This window comes from Lathyrus oleraceus, chromosome 5, assembly GCF_024323335.1.
Source record: "Lathyrus oleraceus cultivar Zhongwan6 chromosome 5, CAAS_Psat_ZW6_1.0, whole genome shotgun sequence".
NCBI classification, from domain to species: Eukaryota; Viridiplantae; Streptophyta; class Magnoliopsida; order Fabales; family Fabaceae; genus Lathyrus; species Lathyrus oleraceus.
Window position 1 is genome coordinate 490318076 of NC_066583.1, and position 25271 is coordinate 490343346.

The following is a 25271-nucleotide window of genomic DNA, read 5'->3' on the forward strand; positions in this document are numbered from 1 at the left end:
TAGTGTGCAAAATACAGGAGATGCGAATGTTATTTATAGATGAACCATGAAATGCATGCATCAAAGCCCTAGGCATCACACACACAAGCACATGCATGCATTAGATGTATGGGCGTATTTACTAAAGGACGCATTTATGCGCCAGTTATCATGGCGTCTACATGCAATGGAATAGGGAGCATGCATCAATGGAGTTGGCGTCTCCTTTTAGGGTTTATTGGATGCGCCAGTTCAACTGGCGCATCAGTTAAAAAAGTTGGTTATTTTGGTATTTATTTTGAAAAATTGGTAATATTAGTAATTAAATTGAAAAACATGATTATTTTTTTAAAAAAATCGAGTATTTGAAACCAAAAAGAAGAAGCCAATAAATATAAGCTATAAGTCAACCATTAATAAGTATCCATCATTTAGATTTTAACTACTTTGCCGCAAGACTTGATATACAAATAGATATTATTATAGACTTGTTTGCTAATATAGATAACTTTTCCTAGTGGAAAAGGGTTTTGTTATTGATGTAGAAGAGTCAATGAAGACTTTGTTTCATCCCTCCCACCCCATATGCATTCAACCATAACATGTGCCGACACATCTTACAATTTGTATTCAGATCTGAAAAGGAATTTGAGGAAAGAGTCACTCATACAAGTAGTACCACATAAACACTAATTCCCTTGGTCCCAAATTATAAGTTATTTGTTAAAAGTATTTGTCCCAAATTATAAATCACTTTACAATTTCAATATAACATTAATGAGTTTTTTACCAACATACTCTCTATTATTTATTGTTATTTCTTCTTTCAATTCTTTAAACTTCTCTTTCGTCTACAATAAATGAAAAATAATATTGTAAAGTCATTATAATTTGTCTTTCACATACAACAATTATTATGTTTCTTGATTCACGTAAAAAGTGCAAATGGTCTTATAATTTGCGACGAAGGAAGTATCACATAAGAAAAGATCACATCCAAACACTTAGGGCATGTTTGAAAGAGTTTTGCTTTTTACTTTTTAAATTATGTTTTATAAATTTATTTTAGAGAAGTGTGTTTTTAAGAAGAGAACAAATAAAAAAATTGTTTGGTAAAATAACATTTCAAAACTATTTTAGAAACGAGAAAATTAAAAATTCATTTGATAAGTTAACTTTCAAAAACATTTTTAGAGATGAGAAAATAAAAAATATATATTTGGCAATTTTTGTTATAGTTGACTTTTGGTCAACTGTTGACTTTTTTTTATCAAACAGTTGATCAAAGTCACCTGACCCCCGTGTCCCCTGAGTCCATTTTCAATTCATTTCATCATGTTTAATCATTAAAATACATGTTCCTGTGTTTTTTCATACTTAAGAGGCTAGGTCAGACCAACAAATGGACCGCCTTTTGGACCAACCTTTGGACCTACACTTTTTTCAAATTTCAAACCTTTGTTCATTAATTTTTTTCCATCAATCCATTATTTCATTACACACATAAACTATTTTGCATTTTTTAAGCCATTTTCCATTTTTAAAACCAAATTCATACATTCAACAATTATATCACATTACAACCATTATACTTTCCATTTTCATGTACAAATAAACCCTTCAATTCCAAGCATGAACCATTCAATTTCCATTTTCATTTAAACCAATCCAATACAATCATTTCATTACAATGCAATTTCTAGATTCATTCATGGTTTCCCGAATACCATACATATACTATTACATTTCAACTTCAAATTACAACCATACATCAAATTCAACATAAACTTTACATTACAAAATAGCCAAGTCCAAATCCAATAAAAAATCCATGGCTAATCCAAAACCATTTATATTCCAAAATTACAACAAAAATTACATTCACAAGGCTAATATTCAACTTCACAACCTCTTCAATTGCATATAAAAGTTGCTCCTTAACTTCAACAGAAAGAGGAATGTAATTTGGTTCGCAGACAATGCTCATTTTAACAACCTTATGCAGCCATGAGATTATGGTAGTAAGAAACTTTCCATGTAGGCGATATGGTGCGAAAGTACTAGGAAGGACAACAACATCAGCAAGCCCATACATCGTGCATGCAAAATATAATCGACAAGCAAATAGCTAATGAGTTACATGCATATCCTGTATCAGATTTATCCATATTTTAAATTTGCGTAATATCTGCAAATGTTGTTATTCATGAAACCATGGCAAATGAATTCCGGATTCATATAATCGATCTCCAATTTTCACAGGGCACACAATGGCATTTACTTATTCAAGCTCTTACACACACACCTAAGTCAGGACCATAAGCAATTGTTCTGCACCATATGACCAAGCTGCAGGATAGCCATAAATCTGCAGTCATTCTAGAATAGCTATTTCAGGCATAACCAAAAAAAATTGCATCACATTTAAATTTCACTCACAAAGTATTGCATGGTTTCATCCAAGTCATAACAGCTCAACATTAACATTAACAGAAACAGACTGTTAGAATTTCAACAACAGTTCACAACTGACATTACTAACAACACATTCAACTAATCAACCTACTAACTAACCTAACAGAACAACTAACTTTTAACAACCCTCAATCACAACACTCACAACCAAGAACCCATAGCAAAAGTTTCACAACGATTCTGCAGGGGCACGCAACAGGGAAACAAAAACGAAATTGAATAAGAAGAAATCTTCAACAGAAGATCAAAAACAGAAACAGGAGAAGGAGATTTTTCCAATAAATTCAAACAGAAGCATACACAAAGAGGAAAGTCCAAGTGGAGTCACCCGGGGTTTGCGTCAGATCGGGTAAGTCGCTTCTTCCTCTTCTCACGCACAAGAAGAACGCCGTTTCGGTTTGGAGTTTGATTTGATGAGGAATTGAACGCGATTCAGAGATTGTTCTTGGCTCGTCGGATCGGAGTGTGAAGCTCAGATTCATATTGGTTGTGCCGCTCATGTGTTGATTAGCACGAAATCGATTCGAGCTACGAATTTGAATTCTTGGGAGATTTCCTCTGTAAATCACGTTCAAACCTAAGATTTTGAGATGACAACGTGAGGAATGTTGAAGGAGCTTTCTTGGCACACTACTGAGATCAAGGGTTTGGCATCGTGGCCTTATGGTGAACCTGGGTGCAATCCAAACCATTAGTTATTCCCATTTCTTCAGTTAGATCCTAATCCATTTTATTTTATTTTGACTTTATTCATGTTTCAAATAATTTGGTTAATTATAGATTTTTACCATGCTTAGATTTTAGATTAATTTCCATTCCGATATGTATATCACATTATGATTGTCATGATCATGTTCATTAGATGAAGTTGTGATTTGAATTAGTAATTTCTCATTTGATTAGTGTGTTCCCTAATTCATATTTAGGTAGACTTTAGTCCTTATAATTAATATTCACTTTAATTATCCATTGAATCGATTCATTTGGTTTGTGATCATATTGAATAAATTGAAAATCTCATTTCAATTTAGATGATGAATACTTTGTATGCCTAATTTCATTTGCCATGATCACATGATAGATCTTTGATTACTTGTTGTCGTGGTGAGAATCGGATATCAAACTATTGTATTAACTTAAATCACAAAACATTAAATGTTCACCACCGAACTTTAATTTATTAAGGGGAAGGGGAAAAGATCGAATAAAACCCTAATTGTGCAATGTAAACACAATGCGAAGATATCTAAAGTTCGGGGGTTGGTTATGCTAAGGGAAGGTATTAGCATCCTCATTATCTCTAGTATCCTATAGGAACCTTTTGAAAGTATTTGTGTTATGTTATTATTTGTTTGCTATTATTTGGAAATGTTTTGTTGGGAAGGACCTAAAGGTTTTATTAAGTTTGCTCGCCAAAACTTCGCGGTCATGTGCCTACGTATCCTTATAAGGATGGAATCAGAGCAACCGTAGTTCACCTAACTAAGGGTGAAAGAACACTTGGTAGTGATCAAGGTTCCAAAGGGGGAAGTAAGTGTTCATAACAAACATACTTACAAGAGTTACAAACTCTTACTTAAATTTAAGTTGAAAGTGAGAATGACTCTAACAAGGTCAAAGGGAAACTAGGGATTGCTAAACTACCTATGACATTAAGTCAATAAAGAGGCCTTTCCCTTGGATTTAGGCAAAAAGATAAACAAAAGATAAGCAAGATGAAGAAGATGTTCAAGCATGACATCAACAAATATAAGCACATGATAAAGAAGATGCTCAAGCATGACATCAACAAAGATAAACAAATGGTAAATAAGATGTTCAAGCATGACATCAACAAGGACAAACAAGGAGGAAGAAGATGTTCAAATATTACATCCACAAAGATAAGCAAATGAAGAAGATGTTCATACATGACATCAACAAATATAAGCACATGATAAAGAAGATGTTCAAGCATGACATCAACAAAGATAAACAAATGGTAAAGAAGATGTTCAAGCATGACATCAACAATGACAAACAAGGATGAAGAAGATGTTCAAACATGACATCCACAAAGATAATCAAATTAAGAAGATGTTCAAGCATGACATCAATAAATATATGGAAGCATGATCATAACAATATCAATCATGGTATGTAAACACATATGTATAACATGTGAACATGAACAAATATACAATAACATCAATCAAAGATGTATAAAGTTAACATGAATATGAATGACATGGATATATCATCATGAAGAAACAAAAATGAATGACATAACAAAACATGAACATGTATATGGATGTCAAAATAAGTGGACCAAATTGAACATAATACTTTCAATTTCTTAACCACCAGACTTGTTGTCTGCCATATGAGTATAACTTAGAGATGCATGATTACTTAAGAACACATTCCTAGCTTGGTCTTTATCATCTTCAAATGATGCACACTGTCGTAAAAGGACCTCAAACTTACGACAACTTCAAATGCATTAACGGTTTTTAGCATCCATCCTTCAGAGATGCATATTTTTTATAGAATTTTTTTGAAGATGATTGGGAATATATTTCTACTTTAGAGGAGACAAGATGTTGGGGTTCCGATTTCTTTTGAATAAAATTGTTATTCAGTATGCTTTTAACATGTTTTTCATATAACATTTTACTACTTATCAACCATTATCTTAAAAAAAATTGTAGATCTCATCCTCACGGAAGAAGAGATCACAAAGCCTACAACACTTTATGAAATTGAGAATTTCCAGGCTAATAGAAGATCACTTGTTAAATTTGGTTCAATTCCCTTTCCTAAAGGTTATGTTTTCAAACATCTTGGCAATAACCTCATCTACTATCAATACACTACAAATGGATAGAATTGAACTATCTATCATGCCCTTCACTAATTTAACATTTAACACTAAATAAGGTTACAATTGTAATCAATTAATCTGCAATCAAAACATGATTAAATACACGTGGCATTTGCTTGGAATGATTCCTCATAAATTCTTTCAACCAATAAACACTGACCTTAATATCCATTCTTAAACGTCGCTTTATTATCCTATCCTAACGTTTTCCTTCAAGCATTCATTACTATGCAATTTCTCTTTTCCCAACATATTGCCCATTCGATTACAATATTCATTGAGAAGCACAAATTCCTAATTTCCGAATTAAGAAAACAGATTTAAGGAGACACGAATTAAGCAAACGCGACTTAATCAAACACGATAACGAAAAAGCTACGCTAACATGATTATAGTTAAGGATCATACAAAAAATCAAATTTAATCAACTCTATCCTATAAGAAACAATCTAATTAAGCAAACGAAAGTAATCGAATTAAGAAAACGAGTTTATAGGAAGAATTGAAAAGAAATTAAAATTAAACTGAAATTAATAAAAACCTCAAAGTGGAATTCGAATATAACAGACCAACTCTTTGGGAATTAGCTCTCCATGAAATCTTCTAAGTAATATTGTATCATCAAAATTCAGAATTAAGATTTCTATAGTAGTGAAAGACCTAATATAATAAAAGGTAAATTCGGACCCTTATAGGATCCGACCCGAAAATTACAAAAACTGGCACAAACTAACTATTTTAATTAAGTCTAGAACTTCAATAAATTATTCGACCCTCCTTCACTTAGAATCAGCTTTTGACTTCAACATGAAACTTTTAGCTTATCCTCTCAGCTTTCCAATGCATATTAGAACGCATCAATTCGATCCTTGTAGCTCAAGTTATGATCTGCATAGTAACAAGGTATAAAATAACTATTTATGCTGAAAATAAAGTACAAAAATAAAATAAAACCAAAAATAAACTTAAATATAAAAATACACAAAAATAGTAAAAATAATATAATAAACTATAGAGTTACCTAAGTACAATAGTAGAAAAAGGTGCATCAAAATGCACTAATCAAATTCCCCCACACTTGAACTTTTGCACTCCGAGCAAAATTATAAATTCAAAACTCAAAACAGAAAGAAAAAAACAAGAACAAACAAAACATGCAATTCCAAAGTTGATCAAGATGCAAGGTACAAGCAGAATTCTAAGTCTAAGCTTCAAGGATATAGTGTTAGTGAAAAACTTCTTGTGACATTCAAAGAAGATAGAAAAACAAATTACCAAATAGTACATCCAAAAGTAATAAGATCCTCACAGGATAAATTTCACTCAACTCTCAAGTGTTTAGGTTAACTATTTACACTCAAATCACAACATGAAAGTTAGTATTACCATAAACTTGAAAAGACTCTAACTTCCACAATTGAAATACATGCATACAAAGATCAAAAGGACTTTTATTTGGTTGTAACGTGGCAAAGGTAAGGGTGAGATAAATTCTAAGGGGTACTAGGCTAAAATTCAAAGAGACAAAAGAGACTTGAAAGAAACTGCTGGAGTTGAATTTACAAAATATTTCATTCACTTCAACAGCTCTATATTAACTGTTTTCATTCATATTTTTTTCTCCTTTCTCTTTTTTCTTCTTCTTTTTTTTCTTTTTCATAAGGAGTGTGTATTAACATGTATACATGCTTCTATTTTTTTCATTCATTTTTTTTCATTTCTATTTTATTTTTCTATTTTTCTTTTCTTTTTCTACCAACTTATGAAATATTGCAAACATAATTATTCAACCCCACACAACTCCAAACAAGACTCTTTCAACCCTTTGAATAGGGTGATATAACATTGTTTTTCACTTCTCGGTTTGTAATGAGTTTTAAACAAAAAAAAAGATAATAGGCTCAAGGGGGTTTCAAACAAAGGATGATATTATTTCAGGGTTGTTTTTTTGGATAACTTACTAAAAAACAAAAAACAAAAAACAAAACTGCATTTATCATATCAGTGCGCACAAGTAAACAACAGCATCAACAAGAGTCAATTCAAATTCTAGAGACTAACAGACATGAGTGAACCACACAAGAAAGAAAGAGATGGATTTTTGTATGTTATCCATATAAGGCTCAAAATCTCACAAAGGTTAATTGATCTACAACAAATGATATACAATTTAGAGTTTAGTCATTCCTATCATACTAAAAATGCACATCGAATTTTTCACATCACCCCACAAGACTTTAGTCAAGAGAACTAAGAAAAATACTCATAATTGTAACTCAAAAACTAAAGGAAAAAACATACAATTTTTTTAAGAAAGCAAACCAAAACCAAAACAGAGAAAAAACAAAGAAAACAAAACAAATAAATGGTTCCCTTACCCACACTTAAAACATACATTGTCCTTAATGAAAGAGCATAAATATAAAATAAGAGTGAGAGAAAGGAAAGAACACACCCGAGGAGTCAAGGCGGATAAGTGATTGCATAAGCATTCTTTCCCAAAGAGAGTTCTTCTACAGTCTCTTCTTCCAAAGTCGGGTTCTCATGTAGTAGCTTTGGATAGTGTCCATTGACCTTGAAATTTTGATTAGTGCATTCGCCTTGTATTCTAGGATCAAAAAAGAATCTTTGATAAGTAAAAGTGTTGAATGAGCGCGTGAAAGTGATCTCCTTTTTCACAATATCAAGAATCAAAGGATTACGGGGCTTCCTCACTACTTTTATTTCATCTTTAAGTGAGATCCTATGCATACATATGGAATGGCTAATATCATGAGTGTCAGCCAATGTCCATCCAATTCCCTTCTTATGTTTCTGCTTAAGTTAAGGCTTTGATGATAATATGAATTCTTGGGAAGTGGTTTAGGCTCTATAGAATATGGTTGTTCAATGGATGGTATGTTTGAGGCAGCCGGAATGTCAAGAGCTTCAGCTACTGTCATACGGTGAACTGACTTTAATGTGTTTTTAATCGCAATGTCGCGGTTAGCAAGAGTCGCCACCGACTTTTCTTTTATCCCATAAGGAAAGGTGGAAAAGAACAGGAAATACCTTAATTTAGATTTTGGATTCGGGAGGTACATTATACAAAGGGAAGGTGTTAGCACCCTTTGTATCCATGGTTATCCATGGGCTCTTAATTGCTTAATCATTTATGTTTTTCTTGTTTGAAAAAGGTGTTTGAGAAATGTATAGGAAATATTTTGAAAAGGAGAATTTAACTTTGTAATGATTCTTATATGAATGTATACAAAGTGGTTATCTCGTTTAGTTTTGAAAGTTGTTTAGAAAAATATAACTCGGCAATGATCCTAGTACGGATGTATGCCAAGTGGTGATTTTCTAAAAAGGATGTTTTGAAAGGTGTGAGGTGTGAAAAGTATTTTAGGTTATGAATAAGTGTCATACGGTGAACTGACTTGGGGTGTTTTGCTTTTTATCGCAATGTCGCGGATAGCAAGAGTCGCCACCGACTTTTCTTTTATCCAATAAGGAAAGGTGGAAAAGAACAGGAAAGACCTCAATAGATTTTGGGTTCGGGAGGTACATTATACAAAGGGAAGGTATTAGCATCCTTTGTATCCACGGTTATCCATGGGCTCTTAATTGCTGGATCACTTATATTTTTGTCTGAAAAGTGTTCGTGAATTGTTTAAAAAATGTTTCGAAAAGAGAGTTTAACTTTGTAATGATTCTCGTATGAATGTATACAAAGTATTTATCTCGTTTGATTTTGAAAACGGTTTAGAAAAATGTAACTTGGTAATGATTCTAGTATGAATGTATACCAAGTGGTGATTTTCTAGGATTTGCAAAGTGTGAGGGGTGGGAAATGTTTTAGGTTATGATCCAGCAATTGAGAGTTATACCTTCCTAAGGTCGTTATGAACGTTTCCTATCCTTATGAGGGTAAAACTGTCCTTACTATTGAGAAGTAAGTAATTTTACCCTTTGGATGTAAAAGGGTCATCGTAGGGTCATCGATAGGTCATTGAAGGCAACAGTTGTAAGGATACCTTAGCATTCGAAGGGACGATCGTCATTTAACCGTAGGCTACACCGAAGGGTCATCGAGGGACGAAATCATATATTCGAAGGCAACATCCGAGGGACCATGATTTATTTTATGATGATTTAACCGAAGGGCCGTTGCTAAGTGTATCCCTACATTCGCGGGACATGACCGTTATACCGTAATGCCCGTAGGGCAAAAGAGAGGTCCAAGATCACATATTTAGAGGCCATGTTTTAAAGTTAATTAGGTAATTAGGGTGAATCTCCACATTAAAATCAATACATTAAAAATAATACATTAAAATTAATACATTAAAATTAATTAAGCAATTTAGGGCAGCTCTTCACAAGGGTATCCCACAAATAAAGTGGAAGACCTAAACAACAATCTTTTCCTGGGGTGTGTGAACCTTTGCAACATTCAGCAAACGGGTTAGAATACCAAATCAGGGTGCAATCGAGGATTACACCGCAAAAGAAATCACAACAGTAATATGATCAGATAAACAATGCCTGGCTATGATAAAACATGAATGACAAATCAGAATAGAAAAGTCGGCTACTGTCAGGTTCGCGCCTGCCTCGCCTAGCGAAGGCTTAGCGAATACTCGCTTCATGCTCGCTTAGCGACGTGCTAGCGAGCGACTGCGGATTCTGGTTTTGATATCAGTACAATTTCAACCAATTTTATGCCTTATGGCTTTCATTACAGCAATTATATGGTTAATCATTTAAGGTATTCAAGTGCACACTACAATTCACATGACAAACTTAAGATATTTTCATAAATTTAATCATAATGCCATATGCAAATTAAGAACATAAGGTAGTAATAGCAATGCCAACCTGTTTGTAATCGAATTGTAACCTTGAATTGGCCGACCGGATCGAATTGAGCGGAAGTGACCTTGCTGCCGCCGGCTTTTCCTTCAGAGTTTCTCGGAATTCTCAGGGTTGGCCTCCAGGGTTTTCCGTCTGTGAGCGCGAGGGTTTGCTTGCTAGGGTTCTCCTTTCGTCCTTTTTCGTTCTCCTTTTCATTACTGAAGTGCTGGTATTTATAATGCTCTTTTTTGTGACCTAATGGGCTCAGAGTGAAGCCCAGAATTTTCTGTTATCTGCCAGCTTCGCTAGGCGAGCGTGTAGCGAACGTTCGCTAGGCGAAGGATTTGCTCGCCTAGCGAGCAGGCCAGTTTGGGCCATTTTCTGGATTGGGCCATTCGTGAGCTGGGCCTTTGTTCCTTTAAGATCAGTGTCATAAAAATGAGTCGGAGTGCCCTAAAAAATGTCTTAAAATATTAATGGGCAAATTTTGGGGTATGACAGCTGCCCCTGTTCAATATTCTTGAACCGAGAGAGTCAGAATGGTATGTACGCCATTCGTGGTCTGGAGGTGGAAGATTATTGAACACTTAGAACGCCCCAAAAATTTGCACTTGTCAATTAGTTAGTCTGGATGGAGATGGGCTTAAAGATGCCATCTAGGAAGTTTGATGATGAGAGCTTCAGAGTGCGTCGTACGTTAGAAGATATCTGAAGTCATGGGTGTCACTGGGTCATACGCCAGACCGTATAGTGAGTCATTCATTAAGCCGTCGACTTCACTGGGGATTTAGAATGGGTCATACGCCGCTGGGGATAACAGATCAGAATGGATCATACGCTAGATCGTATCTGAGTTGCAGAATGGGCCGCCTGTTAGGCTGTATCTGACGAAAAGTAGTCGTACGCTAGACTACACCTCGGGATGTACCGTACGCTAGGTAGTATCTGAGGAATGAAGATCCGAATGGGTCGTACGCTAGACCGTATTGTTGGAGGAGTAATATGTTGTGCCGAATCAAAATGAGATAAGAATCCGAATGAGTCATACACTGCTGGGGATAAAGGATCAGAATGGATCGTACGCTAGATCGTACGCTAGATCGTATCTGAGTTGCGGAACGAGCCGTCCGTTAGGCTGTATCGTTACTGGGGGTGAAGGATCAGAATGGATCGTATGCTAGATCGTATCTGAGTTGTAGACTGAGCCGTCCGTTAGGCCGTACCTGATGATGAAGGGGGTAGTCATACGCTAGACTACACTTCAGAATGTACCGTACGCTAGGTAGCATTTTAGGGGATGAACCTCCAAGCGGGTCGTAAGCTAGACCGTCTCTGAGTAGCAGAACGAGCCGTCCGTTAGGCTGCATCTGATAATAAAGGGGTAGTCATACGCCAGACTACACTTCAGAAGGTACCGTACGCTAGGTAGCACCCGAGGCCTTGAAGGTCCAAATGGGTCGTATGCTGGACCGTATTGGAGTTGTTGAAGGTCGGAATGGATCGTACGTTAGATCGCATCTGAGTTGAAGGAGTCATATGTTGAGATGAATCAGGATGGACCGTATGCTAGGCAGTACCTGAGAAATGAAGGTCCAACTGGGTCGTACATTAGACCGTGTTGGAGTAGTTGAAGATCAGAATGGATCGTCCGTTAGATCGTATCTGAGTGGAAGGAGTTATATGTTGGGCTGAATCAGAATGAACCGTACGTTAGACTGTATCTGATCGTATTTGTAGATGCTGTATTTGCAATGAATATCTGGGGTGGGCTTAAAGATGCCACCATTAGGAGGATATCAGAGTGCTTATCAGAATGAATGTATTTGAATCTTGAATGTAATCGATAAAGATGTCCGTCTGAATGGATCTTCATTTTGACCGTATCAGGGGAATAATTAACCTGAAAAATAAAGTTAGCTTCATGCCATGTCATGATGCATGAGACGTTTTATGCTTTCGAAAATAACTGCGAACGATGTATGCATGCGTATGCTGTGAAATGATGTAATGAATGAATTATGCATCTGAAAAGTTCTTCCAGAGGACTCTACTGGGGAAAATAAATCTCAATCTTCTGGTTGGAGATACTGGTGTCGGTGATCCTTTCTTAGCCGGGGATGCTTGATTTCTGTCTGATGGTAGAAATGTTCAACAGAAGCCCGGCTGGGGGTGGAAGAGATGACCAATTTGTCTAGTAATGCCAATTGCTTTTGGGGAATAACTGGCTTTGCTGGGGAATAGAATTAGCAACGGATTCATTGGAAAGCATGATTAGACCTTCTCCTCGATCCTGAAGCCTAGTAGTAATCGCTATTTCTATTTTATGCACGCATTTTTGGTACACATCGATCATATCCAAATGCATATATTAATTCGAATTAAATCAATGGACGTTTATGCAAACAAAACAGAGAAAGTAAAACAAGAGCATTTTTTTGAAACTAAAATTATATTGATTTCGAAAGAGGGCCTATAAACAGGCAATTTGTGTACAAGGAGACAAAAATCCTAGTAAGAGGAAATTGTCAAGAAAACAAAGAGAAAGCTATGCCGAAAACGTCCTATTGACTTTAATTCCACTACTGCCATTATGTCTTCAAGCCTCTCATCTCCTGCTGTCGGATAGAAGTGATTAGCTTGTTCAGTCCTTTGAACTTGGATGAAGCTGTCTGAGAACGGGACATAGTCATACGCTTTAATCCCTAATTTTTGCCTGGACCGCCTTTTCAGGTTTTCAATCCACCAGGATACCCCTTTTTTGCCCAAGCCGCCTTTTCAGGTTTTCGACTTGCCGGGTGCACATTTTTTATGTTTATCCCTAATTTTTTCCCGAACCTTTTTGGTTCGCCGGGATGCCCTTACTTTTGCCTAGGTACGTCGACCTAGCGGGTGTCTTTTATGCGTAGTATTTTTTAACTATGTCTGCGTTCACGGGATGAGGGAAGTCTTCGCCATCCATCGTAGCAAGTATCATGGCTCCACCGGAGAATACCTTCTTAACTACAAATGGCCCTTCGTATGTGGGAGTCCATTTGCCTCTGGGATCACCTTGTGGTAGAACGATACGCTTTATTACCAAGTCGCCAATTTGATACACCTGTCTCTTGACTCTTTTGTTAAATGCCTGGGTCATGCGCTTCTGATATATCTGTCCATGACAAACAGCCGCAAGTCTCTTCTCATCAATCAAGTTTATCTGATCGAGTCGAGTCTGAATCCATTCCTCTTCATCTAAGCCCGCCTCTTTCATGATTCTTAGAGAGGGAATCTGAACTTCCACTGGTAAAACGGCTTCCATTCTGTAGACTAAAGAGAAAGGAGTTGCTCCTGTCGAAGTGTGTACTGAAGTGCGATAACCGTGAAGAGCAAACGGTAACATCTCATGCCAGTCTTTGTACGCCACCGTCATCTTTTGTATGATCTTCTTGATATTCTTATTAGCAGCCTCCACGGCACCGTTCATCTTTGGCCGGTACGGAGAAGAGTTATGGTGCTTTACGTTGAACTGCGTGCAAAGTTCAGTAATCATCTTGTTGTTCAAATTAGTACCATTGTCAGTAATAATTCTTTCAGGGATGCCATATCGACAAATGAGATTATTCTTGATGAATCGTGCCACCACATTCTTGGTGACAGAAGCGAATGAGGCGGCCTCTACCCACTTTGTAAAGTAATCAATAGCAACAAGGATGAAACGATGCCCGTTAGAAGCAGTAGGTTTAATCTCCCCAATCATATCAATGCCCCACATTGCAAAGGGCCAAGGTGCGGTCAACACGTTCAATGGAGCAGGAGGTGCATGTACTTTATCCGCATATATCTGGCACTTATGATAGGTTCTGGAGTGATGGTGGCAATCAGCTTCCATGGTAGACCAATAATACCCTGATCTCAGAATCTTCTTGGCCATCGTATGTCCACTAGAATGAGTCCCGAAAATACCGTCGTGCATGTCTTCCATAATCTCTTCTGCTTCCTTTTTATCCACACAGCGAAGCAAAGTTGAGTCATGATTACGTTTGTATAATACTCCATTACTCAAAAAGAATTTAGCAGAGAACTTCCTCAGGAATTTTCTATCATTGATAGATGCCCCCTCAGGGTACTCCTGAGTTTCTAAATATCTTTTTACTTCGTGGAACCAAGGTTTTTCCCGTACTCCCTCAGTGTTAAGTTCATAACAGTATGCCGGTTCATCTAGTCGCTCAATGGTGATCCTGGGAGCTTCATTGTCCCATCTGACTCTGAACATAGATGACATGGTAGCCAATGCATCTGCCAACTGATTCTCTTCTCGTGGAATATGTTCGAATGTAATCTCTTCAAAGTATGGGATTAATGTCATCACCCGTTCTCGGTAAGGGATGAGATTCGGATGCTTAGTGTCCCATTCTCCTTTGATCTGACTGATTACTAATGCTGAGTCTCCGTACACACTCAAAAACTTGACCCGCCGGTCTATAGCAGCCTTGAGTCCCAAAATACATGCTTCATACTCAGCCATATTATTGGTACAATGAAAACATAGTCTAGCAGTGAAAGGCGTATGGTAACCCTCGGGAGAAATGATTACCACACCAACACCATTGCCCAATGCATTAGAAGACCCATCGAAAACCATAGTCCATCGGGATCCTAGTTCGGGTCCTTCATCCGGTCCAGGTTCTTCATAATCAGTAACAAGCATGACATCCTCGTCTGGGAACTCAAAATTCATAGATTGGTAATCATCCACTGCTTGATGAGCCAAATGATCGGCTAGCACGCTTCCTTTGATTGCTTTCTGGGTAGTATACTGGATGTCGTACTCTGTTAGAATCATCTGCCATCTTGCTATTCTTCTGGAGAGAGCGGGTTTCTCAAATATGTATTTGATAGGATCCATCTTAGAAATCAATAAAGTGGTATGATTCAACATGTATTGTCTTAGTCGGCGAGCAGCCCAGGCCAAAGCACAGCAAGTTCTCTCGAGCAGTGAGTATCTTGTTTCACAGTCGGTAAACTTTTTGCTAAGGTAGTATATGGCATGCTCTTTTCGACCAGACTCGTCATGTTGCCCCAATACACACCCCATTGAATTTTCTAACACAGTCAAATACATGATTAGAGGTCTTCCTTCAACCGGTGGCATCAGGATCGGAGGTTCCTGGAGGTACTTCTTGATTTTGTCAAAAGCTTCTTGACATTCCTCATTCCATATCATCTCTTGATTTTTCCTCAGTAGCTTGAAGAGGGGTTTGCAGGTGGCGGTCAAATGGGAGATAAATCGGGCAATGTAATTCAAGCGTCCCAAGAAACCTCTGACTTCTTTATCTGTACTGGGAACTGGCATTTCTTGAATAGCTCTCACCTTGGCCGGGTCAACCTCAATCCCTTTACCACTGACAATAAAGCCCAGGAGTTTGCCGGACCTTACCCCAAAGGTGCATTTGTTCGGGTTCAACCTCAACTTGTATTTCTTCAACCTCTCGAACAGTTTGTATAAATGATCGAGATGTTCCTCCTCAGTATGAGATCTGGCTATCATGTCATCCACATATACTTCTATTTCATGATGGATCATATCATGGAACAAAACCACCATAGCACGCTGGTACGTTGCCCCTGCATTCTTTAAACCAAATGGCATTACTTTATAACAGAACGTGCCCCATTGCGTCACAAACGTAGTTTTCTCCATGTCCTCAGGCGCCATCTTAATCTGGTTGTAACCTGAGAATCCATCCATGAATGAGAACACCTTGTGTTGAGCGGTGTTATCTACCAGAACATCAATGTGCGGGAGTGGAAAGTCATCCTTGGGACTCGCTTTATTCAGGTCTCGGTAATCTACACACATTCGCACCTTACCATCCTTCTTTGGCACTGGTACCACATTAGCAACCCATTGAGGATAAGAAGTAACAGCCAGAAAACCTGCATCAAATTGTTTCATCACCTCGGCTTTGATTTTCTCAGACATTTCAGGACGCATGCGACGAACCTTTTGCTTAACAGGACGACATTCTTCCCTCGTTGGCAGTCGATGCACTACTATATCGGTATCCAGTCCTGGCATGTCTTCATAAGACCAAGCAAAAATCTCTACATAGTCATGCAACATCTGAATCAACCTTCTCTTGACACTGTTTTCCAAGCCTGCTCCTATTTTGACTTCTTTCTTGTTTACTTCAGTACCCAGATTTACAGTCTCAACTGACTCCTCGTGTGGCTGTATAGTCCTTTCTTCCTGCAGTAACAGTCTGGCAAGTTCTCCAGGTACTTCACAATCTTCCTCACTTCCATCCTCGACTTGGTAGATCGGATTTTCAAAGTCATAATGAATGGTAGTAGAACTATTGTCAACAGGATCCAGAGTGGGTATGGATCTGCAATTCGTTACGTGAGTGTGTGTAAGAAAACATAGCTCGTTTGGAAGATGACAGAAAAGACAAGGAGCGCAATATTTGAATGCAAAAAGTCCATTGATTTATTGAATATGAATATGCTTATGAAGATGACAAAACCCTTAACCAATTAGCTATTGTGCCCCGGGCATAGACATGACGCTTGGAGAAGTTCAATTGTAAAAAAAAACAAAAATTTGCAACACTAAAATAGACAATAACAATTACTCCTGACTAAAGGAAATCGGGATAGTGTCTTCAGCCTTCCAATTATTGAGTCCGTCACCAATTGTTGGGAAAATCCAGCTATCCAGGTCGCAATCGCTGTCAGCATCTTCTACAGCATTAATTTGACTCTTGTCAGAGCTGAACCCCAGGCCAAATTTGTCAGACTTGTACGGTACGTCGATCAATTGACCCCAGCCCGTACGACCACCATCTTCAACCACGGCTTGAGCGTCCTTCAGAGAAATCATAGCAGGAGGAGCACGAATAACCCTGGGTACACAGGAAGTTGGCTTAAGGACAGGATTGGTCGGAGGAACTACTTCAAATGACTGACAAGGAGTCTCAATGAATTCACCATCCATCTCGACGTATCTGAAGGTATGCACACTACTGACAATGTACTCTTCTTCTCCACACACGGTGACAATTTTGCCCTTTGTGGGATACCTCAACTTTTGATGGAGAGACGAGGCTACAACGCCTGCCCCATGAATCCAAGGGCGTCCCAGTAAGCAGGAATAGGCAGGACGAATGTTCATTACATGGAAGGTAGTGTTGAAGACTTGAGGTCCTATCTTGATAGGAAGGACTACTTCGCCATGGACAACACTCTTCGCACCATCGTAAGCACGTACCATAATGTCACTAGGTTTCAGTTCAATGCTTTTACAATCCAGCTTATCCAGCACAGCTGTCGGCAGCACATTCAAGGAAGAGCCATTATCGATCAACACATGAGACAAAGTGATTCCCCTACACTCAATGGAGATATGCAGGGCTTTATTGTGATTCTTTCCTGCTGGTGTCAGATCAGCATCGGAAAAGCCTAGGCCATTGTCAACAGCCAAGTGAGCAACATAATTTTCGAACTAATCGACAGATGTTTCCTGAGGCACGTGAGCAGTCTTCAAGAATTTTACCAATGCATTGGCATGAGATTCAGAAGATAACAGCAAGGATAACATTGAGATCTTAGACGGGGTATGCCCCAACTGTTCTACAACATCAAAATCACTCTTGCGAATGATTTTCAGCACTTCTTCCATTTCTTGTTTGGCAACATCTTCGGGAGTAACTTCGACCGGTGTCTCTGACTGAGAAGGATTGACTGGTTCCTTTCCTCGAGTTTCAAGGACAGGAGGTGAGATTTCTGGAGAGAAGATCCTTCCGCTTCGAGTAATTTTACTAGTCCCAACAATGCCACTAGTATTAGCAGCATTATCCACTTGCTTCACGCCATGGACGTAAACATCACCGCCATAATTCCACGGAATAGCTTTGCTTGAGGAATACGGGATCGGGCCAGGTGCAGTGATGATTAGGGGAGCAACCCTGGGCTCAGCAGTAATCTTCACAGGCGCCCTGGTAGCGGTAATCTTCACTGGAACTTTGGACCTAGCAATCACAGATATTTCTTCAATAGGGTTTTCCGCCTTAGGAATCCTTTCGAAGAGAACTGTACGATCGTCCATCAGCCGTTGAATACCATTCTTCAATTTCAAACAGTCCTCGGGCCGGAGTATGCAGAGATTGCAATCTTCAGCACAACCTGGAAATAAACCAGCTTGCAATAAATTCCTCTTTATGATCGGGAGAGGAGATGTTAAGTCCGCCACATTGGAAATGTGAGAATCGTCATCCATAGCATTAACAGTCTTGTCATGGTTAGGCATAGGAGCAGTGATGACATTAGGAGTCTCCGGAGGCTCAAACTCAATTTCTCCAGCTTCGATCATATCCTGAATCTTATTCTTCAATGACCAGCAATCGTTTGTATCATGCCCGGGGCTATCGGAGTGATATACACACCTGGCATTGGGATTATAACGAGAAGAGGTAGTGTTGGGATTTGTAGGAGGATCTCTAAGGGTGATCAAATTTGCCTTTAGCATTCCCTGCAGTGCCTGTGCCAAGGTCATATTGATCCTGGTGAACTGCCTTCTTGGCCTGTCTTGTTTGGGCTGGAAGTTTTGAGATGGTGGTGCTGCAATCGTAACTGCTCCAATGTCGTGGTCACGGTTTTTCTTGTTACGACCCTTTTGACCGTACACAGCATTTGATTCGTTCCTCCCCTGATAGGACCTTTTGGTGCTTGCAGAGGTAGCCGCCTGTATCTTTCCACTTCGGATGCCGCTTTCAACACGTTCACCTATTAATATAAGTTCAGTGAAACCTGATGAAGAACTTACCAGTAGATGGCTGTAGAATGGGCCGGTCAGTGTGCCCATGAACATGTCCACCAATTCTCTGTCAGTCATAGGGGGTTTGACTCTGCCAGCCAAATCTCTCCACTTTTGAGCATATTCTTTAAAGCTTTCTTTAGATCCCATAGTCATATTCTGCAACTGTAGCCGGGTAGGTGCTAGTTCAGAGTTATACTGGTACTGTTTATAGAAAGCTGTTGCTAAATCAGTCCAGGTGCGGATGTCAGAGCTCTCGAGCTGATAATACCATTCCAACTGTGTGCCAGACAGGCTCTCTTGGAAGAAATGGATCCATAGCTTCCTGTCAGTGGTATGTGGCTGAATCTTTCTCACATAAGCTCTCAGATGCATCTGAGGACAAGACGCACCATCGTACTTAGTGAAAGTGGGGATTTTGAATTTGCGAGGAATGGTCACATCGGAGACCAGACCCAAACTTTCGAAATCCAGACCGGGCGCCTTCTGACCCTCCATAGCTAGCATACGTTCTTCCAGCAACTTGTACTTATCATCTCTTGGAGAGTACTGTTCATTTTCATAATCTTCATCGTCATCCTCAGGATTGGAGAAATCAGCATTCTCTTCCTCTGAATCATTCTCCGCCCCCTCTTCTGGACCATTCGGGATTCCAAACTTGACTCCTACGGCCTGTCCTTTACGCCTTCTTCCCGGGTTAATGAAACTCACAGCTTTCTTGTCTTTCTTCTTTTCGAGCAAAAGAGCCTTCAGTTCCTCCTGCCCCTTGGATAAGCTTAGCATCATCTCCTTGAATTGAGCATTCTGAGTCTGGAGATCTTTGACAGTTTGTTCGAGATCCATTTTTCTGTTTTCAATGAAGACCGTGAGAACATTGAACTTGTAGAATACCTGTTATGCAGTGTTATGTTATGTTATGCAATGCATGAAATGTTTTCAAGGACTTTTGGAATTTAACTTTGCGTAAATCACCAACAAGAGAGAAATGTTTATTGCTAATTTCTTTGATCAATGTTCATTACAAAAGGAATAATAATAAAAATACAATGAAAGCTTAAGTCTCCCAGGGGCGACTTCTTTTTGGGCGAAGATATGCATTGAGTCTTCGTTCCTCATTAAGCTGACTGGTAAGTTCTAACACTTTCTTCCTTTCTGCGACGAACTGAGTCTCGAAAGTATCCCTTTCTTCTCTCAACTGGATCCAGGATCTCTTTAGTTCCTCAACATTGGTAGGCATATCTGGATAAGGAATGATCTGAGGAGCACCTCCTTCAGCTTCAGGTTCGATAATCTGAGGTCCGATTGCAAGATATGGCATGACAAGTTCACGAGCTCTGGCGCGTACCCATCTGAGATAAGGTTCCATAGGAATAAAATTTTCTGTCCTAACGTACCTCTCTTCACCATGCCCCAAGCTCGTACAAATCTTTGACGGAGGCCTTGGGAATCGTTGTCATAGTCGAACACAATGCCTTCGATGATCATTTCATGTGGACCATCTCTTCGAGCACAACCAAACTGTCGCAGAGCTAAAGCAGGATTATAAGTAATACCTCCTCTTATTCCTAGGAGTGGTACATTAGGGAACTCGCCACAACGGTCAATGATGGTAACATTTTCCTTGAACTGAGGACACCAACAGATGTCTGGGTGGGAGAGCGACATTATCCTTTGAGACCATTTCAAATTCTGCTCGTTCTTCAAGACTGATTGAGGAAGGTGCGAAATAAACCACCTAGACAACAAAGGTATGCAGCACATGAGAGTCCCTTGCTTCTTCATGGTACGAGTGTGGAGGGAATGCAAAATGTCTCCCAGCAAGGTAGGTATAGGGTTATGAGTGAGAAATATCTTAATAGCATTCATGTCTATGAATTGGTCTGGATTAGGGAATAACACCAAGCCATAGATTAGCAATGCCAGGATGTCTTCGAAAGCACGGACATTCATAACTTTTAAGAATTCTCGGGCCTTATTTGTCAGGAATTTGGCAAGTAAACCCTTAACTCCACTCCTTGTTACCCAATTAGCTTCAATGTCGAACTTCGTCATGTGTAAATCTGCGGCAACTTCTTCAGCCTTCGGAACCTTTTCTAAACCACTGAAAGGTATTTGATCAAGGATAGGTATCCCCAGCAGTCTGGAGAATTCTTCCAGTGTAGGTACCAACTGATAATCTGGGAATGTGAAGCAATGATGTTTAGGGTCGAAGAACTGGAATAAAACTCTCATCATATCTTCTTTGAAACCAGTGGTAACCAAATTGAGGAGAGAACCGTGTTTCTTGATGAACTGGGCATGATCGGAAAGTTCTGACACTAAGTTCTTGAGTTGAGGAGAGATTGCTACAAGATTAATCCGGATGGTTTTCCTGGGAGCCATAGCTTTACAAAACAGAGCAAAGTTAAATCCCTAAGTCCTTGAAATGGTTAGTACAATGTTATGATGTCATGATGTTATGATGTTATGAGGTTAAATAAATAACAAGCGCAAGCAAGTCACACAACCATCATTCCTAGGTTTTAAGGCTTGCATGAGTTCCATAGGTAAGTACCCTCCCCACTGAAGTTTAGTTGGTTCAACCTGTCCTAGAATAGTAACCGGGTTCTAAAAGGATCTCCAATCATTGACCTTCCCTCAAGTCCACTTCAGTGCAACACCAAGTGGTTGACCGAAGCTTCCTTAAAGTCCAATCTCAAGGAGTGTAGTATCGAGTCTCAACCAACCCCAGTCGGAACCGAAGTCAGTTATCTCACTACTTTCTAATGGCCAGGATGAGTCAATTAGGGTTCTAAAAGTCTGGTTAATGCTTTAATGACACCACGCAGATGCCAAATTTTTCCTCAAGTAAACATGAGGAACATCAGGACATCCAAAGTGTCACATTAACCGTAGCCATCATTTAAACCATTCCAGTATACGCCGGATAGTCGCGATGATCTATTGCTACTTACCTAAGGTACACTAGATCCGGGTGTAAGATCTTTCACTCAAGAATACCCAAGCAATCCCTTAAAAGTAAATCAGACAATTTTAAATAAGTGATCTTGTTTTTTAAGGTAACCTCTCTTGTAATGATCCCCAACAGAGTCGTCAGTTCTGTCATACGGTGAACTGATTTGGGGTGTTTTGCTTTTTATCGCAATGTCGCGGATAGCAAGAGTCGCCACCGACTTTTCTTTTATCCAATAAGGAAAGGTGGAAAAGAACAGGAAAGACCTCAATAGATTTTGGGTTCGGGAGGTACATTATACAAAGGGAAGGTATTAGCATCCTTTGTATCCACGGTTATCCATGGGCTCTTAATTGCTGGATCACTTATATTTTTGTCTGAAAAGTGTTCGTGAATTGTTTAAAAAATGTTTCGAAAAGAGAGTTTAACTTTGTAATGATTCTCGTATGAATGTATACAAAGTATTTATCTCGTTTGATTTTGAAAACGGTTTAGAAAAATGTAACTTGGTAATGATTCTAGTATGAATGTATACCAAGTGGTGATTTTCTAGGATTTGCAAAGTGTGAGGGGTGGGAAATGTTTTAGGTTATGATCCAGCAATTGAGAGTTATACCTTCCTAAGGTCGTTATGAACGTTTCCTATCCTTATGAGGGTAAAACTGTCCTTACTACTGAGAAGTAAGTAATTTTACCCTTTGGATGTAAAAGGGTCATCGTAGGGTCATCGATAGGTCATTGAAGGCAACAGTTGTAAGGATACCTTAGCATTCGAAGGGATGATCATCATTTAACCGTAGCCTACACCGAAGGGTCATCGAGGGACGAAATCATATATTCGAAGGCAACATCCGAGGGACCATGATTTATTTTATGATGATTTAACCGAAGGGCCGTTGCTAAGTGTATCCCTACATTCGCGGGACATGACCGTTATACCGTAATACCGTAGGGCAAAAGAGAGGTCCAAGATCACATATTTAGAGGCCATGTTTTAAAGTTAATTAGGTAATTAGGGTGAATCTCCACATTAAAATCAATACATTAAAAATAATACATTAAAATTAATACATTAAAATTAATTAAGCAATTTAGGGCAGCTCTTCACAAGGGTATCCCACAAATAAAGTGGAAGACCTAAACAACAATCTTTTCCTGGGGTGTGTGAACCTTTGCAACATTCAGCAAACGGGTTAGAATACCAAATCAGGGTGCAATCGAGGATTACACCGCAAAAGAAATCACAACAGTAATATGATCAGATAAACAATGCCTGGCTATGATAAAACATGAATGACAAATCAGAATAGAAAAGTCGGCTACTGTCAGGTTCGCGCCTGCCTCGCCTAGCGAAAGCTTAGCGAATACTCGCTTCATGCTCGCTTAGCGACGTGCTAGCGAGCGACTGCGGATTCTGGTTTTGATATCAGTACAATTTCAACCAATTTTATGCCTTATGGCTTTCATTACAGCAATTATATGGTTAATCATTTAAGGTATTCAAGTGCACACTACAATTCACATGACAAACTTAAGATATTTTCATAAATTTAATCATAATGCCATATGCAAATTAAGAACATAAGGTAGTAATAGCAATGCCAACCTGTTTGTAATCGAATTGTAACCTTGAATTGGCCGACCGGATCGAATTGAGCGGAAGTGACCTTGCTGCCGCCGGCTTTTCCTTCAGAGTTTCTCGGAATTCTCAGGGTTGGCCTCCAGGGTTTTCCGTCTGTGAGCGCGAGGGTTTGCTTGCTAGGGTTCTCCTTTCGTCCTTTTTCGTTCTCCTTTTCATTACTGAAGTGCTGGTATTTATAATGCTCTTTTTTGTGACCTAATGGGCTCAGAGTGAAGCCCAGAATTTTCTGTTATCTGCCAGCTTCGCTAGGCGAGCGTGTAGCGAACGTTCGCTAGGCGAAGGATTTGCTCGCCTAGCGAGCAGGCCAGTTTGGGCCATTTTCTGGATTGGGCCATTCGTGAGCTGGGCCTTTGTTCCTTTAAGATCAGTGTCATAAAAATGAGTCGGAGTGCCCTGAAAAATGTCTTAAAATATTAATGGGCAAATTTTGGGGTATGACAATAAGCAATTAAGAGGTATACCTTCCCAAGGTCTTTATGGGCATTTCCTATCCTTATGAGGGTAAAACTGTCCTTACTATTGAGAAGTAAGTAGTCTTGTCCTTTTGGATTTAAGGGTCATCGTAAGGTCATCGATTGGTCATTGAAGGCAACAGTTGTGAGGATACCTTAGCATTCGAAGGGATTATCATCATTTAACCGTAGGCTACACCGAAGGGTCATCGAGGGACAAAGGCAACATTCGAGGAACTATGATGATTTAACCGAAGGGTCTTTGCTAAGTGCATCCCCACATTCGCGGGACATGACCATAATACCGTAATCGTAGGGTAACAAAGAGAGGTCCAAGATCGCATGTTTAACGGCAAAGTTTTACAATTAATTAGATAGTCGTAACCGATTAAGTAATTAGGTCCACATTAAAATCGATGAAATCAATACATTAAAATCAGCTAGATAATTCAGGATGAATATGTTAGACGGTGTGGCTAGTGATCGAGAGGGGGGGTGAATAGATCACCTCTTTAAAAGTTAACGGATTTAACGTTTTATCAGAGTTTTCAAAGTTGGCGGAAAAATCAGTCCCGAATCGACTTCCGTCTATTCTGAACCGCTACTAGAAAGCCGGACACACAAGTTTAATTGCTGGATTTTAATGAGAATGACAGAAACAATTCACACCAGAAATTTAACTAATTTGAATGCACTTATCCTTAAAGACTATTTCCAATGAACATAATCAAGCTAACCGTTTTGTCAAACAGTTGGTGTGTGTGTGATTGATGATAAACAGCAATGGAGTTTGATTAAAGGTTTTATTGCCACTGCTGTCTTGCAAAAGGGACAGTCACCACACACTAACAGAAATTGCAAAAACAGTTTTAAAACGTAAAGAAGGTTAAGGTAAGAATACGATACGCAGAGATTTGGTAAGGAAGTTCCCCACGTCGTCCTCGCGTGTGGGTACGTCTCCCTCTCAATTTCAAATGAAATTGAGAACTTTGATTATCAATTATTGCCGAATCCGTTGATACAAGGTTATGGTACAAAGACAGAATTCTAAACTCTAAGAACCTCTTCTTGTATAAACCTTGACTTGATCTGAGCACGATCAAGATTTTCCTGCACAAAGTTGCAAACAATTCACCGGTTCCACGACCTGCTTGCGAAATCCCCCGATCTCCAAACGCAACGCTGCGGCTGAATATGTTCTGCAAATGTGACTCCCAAACCCTCAAGAACACTCCAGTTCTTGAAGGACAAACAGTAGGTTTTTCCTAGAAACCCCC

General features: G+C 39.0%; 1 long non-coding RNA gene across 2 annotated transcripts; it reads right to left on the reverse strand.

Moving 5' to 3' along the window:
* Positions 1-1603: 1603 nt before the first annotated feature.
* LOC127085661 (uncharacterized) lies at positions 1604-3321 on the reverse strand. Of its 2 annotated transcripts, none has more exons than XR_007789244.1 (2): positions 2755-3321; positions 1604-2347 (listed from the first exon to the last, which is right to left on the reverse strand). It is a non-coding gene; the product is annotated as an uncharacterized LOC127085661 (long non-coding RNA). The 2 variants fall into 2 exon arrangements; XR_007789245.1 differs by having other exon boundaries at positions 1604-2358.
* Positions 3322-25271: the final 21950 nt, after the last annotated feature.